The sequence below is a fragment of the Dermochelys coriacea genome, chromosome 1 (assembly GCF_009764565.3).
Source record: "Dermochelys coriacea isolate rDerCor1 chromosome 1, rDerCor1.pri.v4, whole genome shotgun sequence".
Lineage (NCBI taxonomy): Eukaryota > Metazoa > Chordata > Testudines > Dermochelyidae > Dermochelys > Dermochelys coriacea.
This window is the reverse complement of record NC_050068.2, coordinates 336,311,363-336,320,025: the sequence shown is the minus strand read 5'-3', so window position 1 is coordinate 336,320,025 and position 8,663 is coordinate 336,311,363. Positions and strand designations below refer to the sequence as shown.

General features: G+C 42.0%; 1 long non-coding RNA gene across 1 annotated transcript in view; it reads left to right on the top strand.

The window, feature by feature from the left end:
• The first annotated feature begins 709 nt into the window (after positions 1 to 709).
• The window catches only part of LOC122456796, a 28,193-nt gene continuing 20,239 nt past the window's right edge, over positions 710 to 8,663 (top strand). Inside the window, exons 1-2 of the long non-coding RNA XR_006275868.1 lie at positions 710 to 782; positions 5,009 to 5,093. This is a non-coding gene — a long non-coding RNA (uncharacterized LOC122456796). The remainder of the gene's footprint in view (positions 783 to 5,008; positions 5,094 to 8,663) is intronic.

Genomic DNA, 8,663 nt, shown 5'->3' with positions numbered 1-8,663 from the left:
CGTGTCTAGGTATCACATATTAATATGCTTCCACCATTTTCTAATTTGCCTTTCTTCATGTGTTAAAATTTTCAGATCACATATCATTTCTCTTATTTTATCAAATTATGAAATGTAATAATCTAATACTGGAAATAATTACAAACAAACATGTATTAACATTTTTATTAAAAACTACAGTCTTGAGAGAATGTTTATTTGAGATGTGCTAATGGATAGAATTATTATATCGGGGGAGGGATAGCTCAGTGGTTTGAGCATTGGCCTGCTAAACCCAGGGTTGTGAGTTCAATACTTGAGGGGGCCATTTAGGGATCTGGGGCAAAAATTGGGATTGGTCCTGCTTCAAGCAGGGGGTTGGACTAGATGACCTCCTGAGGTCCCTTCCAACCCTGATATCCTATGATTCTATTAGTAAACATCAAGGGGAAATGTAAACTCCCTCCTAAAACACACCATTTGGTCAACAGTCTTCAATCCTTTAGTATTATTTCATCAGTACTGTGTGCCTTGTTTAGACAATTGTGCATTCCTTCTCATTATAGAAACCTAGTATTGTGATAGTATATTGAGTGGAATGTCTACAATAGCTGTGCCATCATGAACATGGAATGTAGAATCAAATTTTTTCAGTATTGTATCCTTAAATATGCCTTTAATAACTGCTGAATGCTAAAAGTAACTGTTCTCAAATTTTCATTGATTGTTTTTCAGTTAAATGGATGATGAGTAATAGTCTTCTCTTACCTGAACAGCATATTTTGGATACTGACAAATTACAGGTGAGTTTTAGATTCGGTATGACTCAGTTAATTACAGTGACAAAATGTTGTAGCTTCTTGAATCATATTTCAATCAACAATAGCACTGCATGCCATCTGTGAAATAGTGTAACACTGATTTTATCTTTCAGTCACATCAAGTATTATTCCATGATTAATTCACTAGTGGTAATCCAAAATTCCCTTACAAAAAGTTATCACAGTCACTTTATTTTAAAAGATATGATCCAAATTAGACTGAAGTCAATGGAATGACTGACTAATTTCCGTGGGAGATAGAAGAACTCAAAGCATGCAAAGCAGAAACACATTTCCCCCTCCCAGTTCCATCCTATGCATTCTTTGGCTATAGTATTAAAAATCTGAAATTTTATCTTTCCATCAGGTAAAATGCAGAATTGAAAGTGTATTTGCAGTGCACATAAAAGGTGAACAATTCTGTCATCACAGGTGGAAAAGATTTTAGCATATATTAACTATGCCCTGCCCATTATCATACATTTATGTAGGTGAGTCAGGAACATTCCTTTTGATTGAAATTTTTTTTCAAAGGCTTCTCCCCTTTTCATTGGTCATTGGTTCCTCCCTGTCTGAGTAGAAAACATTGTAATTAAAGACCTGAATTCTAAAGGCTAATTTCGGTTTTTTGTCAAAAATAAATAAATAAAAAATGGATTGCTCCAGCATTACACACACAGCATATATTTAAACAGCCAGAGAAGGAAGTAACCCCACTGATAACTACTGAGAAGTTCTTATAGTCTGTGACTTAAGAACTGGAATGTAAACCAATCTTTCTTCTTAAAATAAATGTGCAGTTGTTTATACCATCAATCTTTTCTAAACCAACATACAAATAAAAATGGCTATTTTCAGGTTGTTTGCATCATCATACTGGAGATGTGCACACATATCTGGCAAAAGCTATGTTCAGTCTCTCTATAGATTAGTGGAAACATAAGACTTTTTGTTTGCAGCTCTGTGTGGATTAGAATAGCATTTTTATGTACAGCAAATTTTTCGTCTGCGTCCGGTCCTTGGTGGATAAAATGTCCACACACCATAAGTACGCACATTACAGATGGTAACCTTGTTTAAAAGTTGGTATCTGAAATTAGCTACTCTCTGAACCAGTTCCAGACCAGTTAGCTAGTTTTTCTGCACCTACCTATGCAATTGAAACTTCCCTGTATCCCATCAACTGGCATAGCATAGGAGTTCAGGATAGATAATAGAGCAGATATTGGGAGAAGATGACACATTAGACATAAGGAGCTGAAGTTAGAAGACAAAGGAGGTTTATGACTCCAGTATCTTCAACAGTGTCACAAATCCTTGTGGTGCCCCTTGGCACCGGGTTCTTTATTTTAATCTCTGATTTAGCTGAAAAATAAAATTTACAGCTCCCTATTGGCTATGCACTGGGTGAAGCTTGTGGCGGCTTATACCAACAAGAGAATGGGATCCGTTCTGTTTACCTACTCCTGTAGGAAGCTAACTTGTGTAACTTCCACTCTAGTTAGCCTGCTCTCATGATGATTCTTGGGTCATGATGGGTGAAATTCACCCAGATGTGGAGTGCTCCCAGAAGACCTTTTGCACTGCTTAATCCAGTTATCAGTTGTTTGAGAAGGGCAATTCAAGGGAACTAGCTATGAAAGAGAGTTACACAAGGAGCTCTGTGCTTGCCTCAAGCCAGCCAGGCTGTGAGGGAGGTTTGGGGGAAGGCCAGGATATGGGGGATAGGAGACTGAAAATCCATTGTCCCTCATAATTTGCATATGAGATTCAGAGACGCTATTCAAGCCTACTAGCTGGAGTTATGGTAAGCATCCACTGCAGCCCTGTCTGTAGTCTGCAAGTTGAGGAGTTTCTTTGCATCCCTTTTGAACCCTTGCTTAGTGATGGTCACAAAGGCTGATCACTCTGGCTTTATGCAGAAGTTGAGGACTTCAGTAACTCAGCAAGCGGTTAGGGGTCTATTACAGGAGTGCGTGGGTGAGGCTCTGTGGTCTGTGATGTGCAGGAGGTCAGACTAGATTATCACAATGGTCCCTTCTGACCTTGAAGTCTATGAGTCTATGAGAGGTATCTGTCACCCACTGTGCATTAGACATGAATGTCTGAACTAGTACACCAGATATTTAGGATACTGAATGTTGGGGGATCTTAACTAATCCCTTAAAAGTAATTAGCAAAACCCAAGTTAAGACAGTCAATTTCAGGCACTTGTGCCTTGGCTTTGGAAACACCAATAGAGCTAGATCTTCAAGTGTTCTATGCCTACAATCAGGGCCAGATTTTCAAAAGAGCTCAGTACACTGGAAATCTGCCCTGCGGCAGCTGAACTTTCTTACCTCCTGCTGACGTCAATGGTTATGAAGGAGCTAGTACCTCTTTGCACCAGGCTCTAACAGCCTATGAATCTTTGCTTTTAAAAATTGCTTCATTTTTTAGTTAATAGCCTGAAAACGATTCCCAAACCAGTAGGATTCAGTGCTATTTAATGTCGCTATAATGAAATTAAAGCATTGGGAGCATATAACTCTTTCTAATGCTTTCCTAAGCTAAAATGCCTTAAACTACATCTGAGCCCACAACAGACTCTTAACAGCAGGGTTATAAACACCTGAAAAACAGGTTTATAAAGGACAGGCTTCCAGACACAGGCTTACAAGAATGATAACAGGCGCCATTATGTTGAACAAAGTTGCTGATGCAGATAAGAGACCGGTTAAGTATTTTCTAATCTGAATACATTTAGGAATTTTAAAACCAGCTTCTGTGTTTTTTTGGTTGACAGTAAGTGAAATATCATATGGATTTGCCCCCATCTGGCTATATAAAAATCCCCATGAGAACATTTTCTCCCCTGATGCCTTTCCACTTATTCACAGCCATTATTACCTACAAATACGGCTTGCATTTCCTTAAGCTTTAGGACAATTCTAATAATGTCTCTACTGAAGAGAGCTCAAAAGCACAGCCAGCTTCTTCCATCCACATGATTTCATAAATTGCATTCAGCTGCCATTTGCTCAATACCTACAGTTGTCTGGTTGGTCACTATAATAATATCTCTGCACAGTGGGTCTGCCCAAGAAAACCACCCCTACTACATTTTAGTAATGGAAGCTTTAATCTTTCAGTTACTGTGTACACAAGCACATGATGTTGCTACTGTTTAATTGGTAGGAATCTTGAGTGGTGAACAGCTTGGCAATGAAAAATCATATTTTTCTCATTTTCCTCTATAATGATCTTTAAATACATGAGGCCTGGAAGTGCAGATAGTCATCAGTCTCATAGCAGACACTGAAAACTGCCTTCTCTCTTTTAATTATTCAACTAGGGTCAAGCTGCTCTGTGGCCACATTCCTGAAATTCAAAGCTTTCTTCTGTGGTCCCTGAGTAACTTAACATATTCTCTAGAACTTAATTTTTAGAGACGCAAACTTGCATGATAATAAGCACTTATAATTCCATGGAAATCATTGTGCATCACTCCTCCTATATTGTTAAAGACCCCGATCCTTCAATCTAATTCATGCAGCTGCAAACCTTCTTGCCTGCAGAGTCCTATTGAATTCAGTAGAGATCTCCCTGTGCAGATCTGATTGCAGGGTCAGATTTCCAGTTCTGCACCAATACTGGTCCAGACATAAAGGCCATCATGAAGAGCCCTGGTGGTGTGAAACAGAGTAGCCTTTTGAGGGTCAGCATTCATTTATCTGCTGTCTCTCTTTGCACTGTGGAAATTCCGCCTCATAAAGGTTTGAAGGGCAGCAGGAGAGTTAATGACAGATTGGCTCCTGTAGCAACAGCACTGTTGGGGGGCAGGGTGGTTAGTGCGGGTGCACAAGCCAAGCACTTTTTGTCCTCTTGGTCTACATGGACCTCAGGAGTTCTGCGGGTCCTGAGTGCTGCGTCTCCCTCCCCACCTCTAAGTGGAATAAAATGATGAAAGCTTGTAGGGCGTGACAAAGCCTTGGATTTTTTCATTGCTCATTATAACTCTTTTGCATCACCATTTCCTATTGCAAAACCCTAGTTGCTGTGCTGAACACTTTTAATTCCACATTATGGCCATCTCAGGCTCTGCCAGCCAGCATAGTGGTTTCTTGTGTTTATTTATTTGGTTTTCTGTGGTTGTGACTTAGACGTAAATGTTTATAGATCTCAGTTTTTGAAACCTATTATTTGAAAATTATTTCTAGTGAATGCAGTGCTCCTGGAAATGGGTGCAAAGATGGGCCTGGAGATGGAAATCTTCATTTCTCCACAGACAAGATATAGCATAGCAGCAATAGTGTAAGTTTTCTCACACAACCTCCATTTTATAATCTAGATTGACCACCTATGAGGTGAGAGAGGGTATCTTTATGTCTATTCAGTATGGCCTTCCTACTAAGACGGGCAAGTGCTAACTAACTGTAGTGCTGGCTTGTTTCCTTAAGCAGATCCCCATTTATATATTGTCTGTGTTCAGCAATTGCTCATTGGGAACTGAGGTAAATCCATCATCTCCTTTTGCACTGACCACATTCATCATGAGTTCTGGTGATTGTTGACCAGGGCTGGATTTGAACAGGTGACCTGTGGTATGCCCACACCTTGAATACTGCATGTAGTTCTGGTACCCCGATCACAAAAACAAAGCTGGGGCCAGAGGAGTTCTGCACTCCTGCTGGTGATGTGGAAAAAGTTGAAGTACTCAATGCTTTTTTTACCTCAGTCTTCTCAGACAAGGTCAGCTCCCAGACTGCTGCACTGGGCAGCACAGTATGGGGAGGAGGTGAGCAGCTCTCAGTGGTGAAATAACAGGTTAAGGACTATTTAGAAAAGCTGGACATGCACAAGTCCACAGGGCTGGATCCAATGCGTCTGAGGGTGCTGAGGGAGATGGCTGATGTGATTGCAGAGCTATTGGCCATTATCTTTGAAAACTCATGGCTATTGGGGGAGGTCCCGGATGACTGGAAAAAGGCAAATGTAGTGCCCATCTTTAAAAAAGGGAAGAAGATGAATCCAGGGAACTACAGACCGGGCAGCCTCACCTCAGTCCCTGGAAAAATCATGGAGCAGGTCCTCAAAAAATCCATTTTGAAGCACTTGGAGGAGAGAAAGGTGATCAGGAACAGTCAACATGGATTCACCAAGAGCAAGTCATGCCTGACCAACCTGATTGCCTTTTATGATGAGATCACTGGCTCTGTGGATATAGGGAAAGCTGTGGTCATGATATACCTTGACTTTAGCAAAACTTTTGATTCAGTCTCCCACAGTATTCTTGCCGGCAAGTTAAAGAAGTATGGGTTGCATGAATGGACTATAAGGTGGATAGAAAGCTGGTTATATCGTCTGGCTAAATGGGTAGTGATCATTGGCTCCATGTCTAGTTGGCAGCCGTATCAAGTGGGGTGCCCCAGGGGTCGGTCCCGGGGCTGGTTTTGTTCAACATCTTCATTAATGATCTGAATGATGGGATGGATTGCACTCTCAGCAAGTTCGTGGATGATACTAAGCTGCAGGGAGAGGTAGATAGGCTGGAGGGTAGGGATAAGCTCCAGAGTGACGTAGACTAATTGGAGGATTGTGCCAAAAGAAATCTGATGATGTTCAACAAGGACAAGTGCAGAGTCCTGAACTTAGGATGGAAGAATCCCATGTACTGCTACAGGCTGAGGACTGACTGGCTAAGCGGCAGTTCTGAAGAAAAGGACCTGGGGATTACAGTGGATGACAAGGTGGATATGAGTCAACAATGTGTCTTTTGTTGCCAAGAAGGCTAAAAGTATATTGGGCTGAATTAGTAGGAAAATTGCCAGAAGATCGAGGGAAGTGATTATTCCCCTCTATTCAGCACTGGTGAGGCCACATTTGGAGTACTGCATCCAGTTTTGGGACCCCCACTACAGAAAGGATGTGGGCAAATTGGAGAGAGTCCAGAGGAGGGCAACGGGAATTATTAGAGGGCTGGGGCACATGACTTACGGTTTGAGCATTGGCCTGCTAAACCCAGGGTTGTGAGTTCAATCCTTGAGGGGGCCATTTAGGGATCTGGAGCAAAAATTGGGGATTGATCCTGCTTTGAGCAGGGGGTTGGACTAGATGACCTCCTGAGGTCTCTTCCAACCCTGATATTCTATGATTCTATGACTTACGAGGAGAGGCTGAGGGAGGTGGGCTTATTTAGTCTTCAGAAGAGAAGAATGAGGGGGGCTGATAGCAGCCTTCAACTACCTGAAGAGGGGTTCCAAAGAGGTTAGAGCTAGGCTGTTCTCAGTGGTGGCAAATGACAGAACAAGAAGCAACGGTCTCAAGTTGCAGTGTGGGAGGTCTAGGTTACATATTAGGAAAAACTATTTCACTAGGAGGGTGGGTGAAGCACTGGAATGGGTTACCTAGGGAGGTAGTGGAATCTCTACCCTTAGAGGTTTTTAAGACCCAGCTTGACAAAGCCCTGGCTGGGATGATTTAGTTGGGGTTGGTCCTGCTTTGAGCAGGGGGTTGGACTAGATGTCCTCCTGAGGTCTCTTCCAAACCTAATCTTCTGTGATTCTCTGATTACTGCGGGTGGGGGCGTGTCCCTACTTGGCCCCTATTGTGTATGCCCCTCCTTTCACATAACACAAGAACCAGGGGTCACCCAATAAAATTAATAGGTAACAAGTTTAAAACAAACATAAGTACTTCTTCACACAGCACACTGTCAGACTGTGGAACTCGTTGCCAGGGGATATCGTGAAGGCCAAAAGTATAAATGGTTCAAAAAAGAATTAGATAAATTCATGGAGGATAGGTCCATCAATGGCTATTAGCCAAAATGGTCAGGGACACAAACCCTGGGTGTCCCTAAACCTCTGACTACCAGAAGCTGTGATTGGATCACCAGGGATGGATCACTCAACAATTCAGTCCCTTTGAAGCATTGACCCAGCCACTGTTGGAAAACAGGATACTGGCTAAATGGACCATTGATCTAACACAATATGGCCATTCCTATGTTCTAATGACCAATAGTGACTGGCTACACATCCCATTACTAATACCCTAAACCCATCTCATCCCCCAGATTTGCTAATTTCTTTTCTCTTAAAATATGTTCTTTATGTTCACTAAAAATAGTACAGACATTGGCTACAGCGATCTGTTTTAAAACTTTTTAGAGTCACAAACTGATTTCTAGCATATTTCATCTTTCATGATAGCAGATTAATTTTCAATGCTTTCATGTTTATTTGATTGAAGATAGAACTGCTCTTGCAGATTTCCTTTGTGGTTTTAGCATACATTCATTATTTTTAATTGGTTGTCTTAAATGCAAATATCAGGTGAATGTTGTAACCCCAATTGCTGACTGCTCCTTAAATCAAGATACTCTTACAAAGTACATAACTGTGGGCTTTATTGAACTGCATGAATATTCTCACAGCACCAACTAAACTGCTCAGGAATCTGCAGGGGATATCCCCAGGACATGACTGCATACCTCCTACCTCATATTATCCTCTATTCCAGACTGCCCTTATATATATAAGGTCTTTGAGTTCGACCTATATTTAAACCTGTCATTGTAGACCAGCGATTCTTAAACTGTGTGGTGGGACCCCGAAGTGGGTCGCGACTCTATTTTAATGGGGTCGGCAGGGCTGGCATTAGACTTGCTGGGGCCCACAGCTGAAGCCTGAGCTCCACCGCCGAACGGCTTCAGCCCCAGCCAGTGGGGCTTGGGCTTGAGCTTCAGCCCTGGGCAGTGGGGCTCAGGTTACAGGCACCCTGCCCGGGGCTGAATTCCTTTGCCTTCTGTTTTGGCCCCCCCACCTTGGGTGGTTGGGCTCGAGCGGTTCCTTGCCTTGGGGTCATGTAGTAATTTTTGTT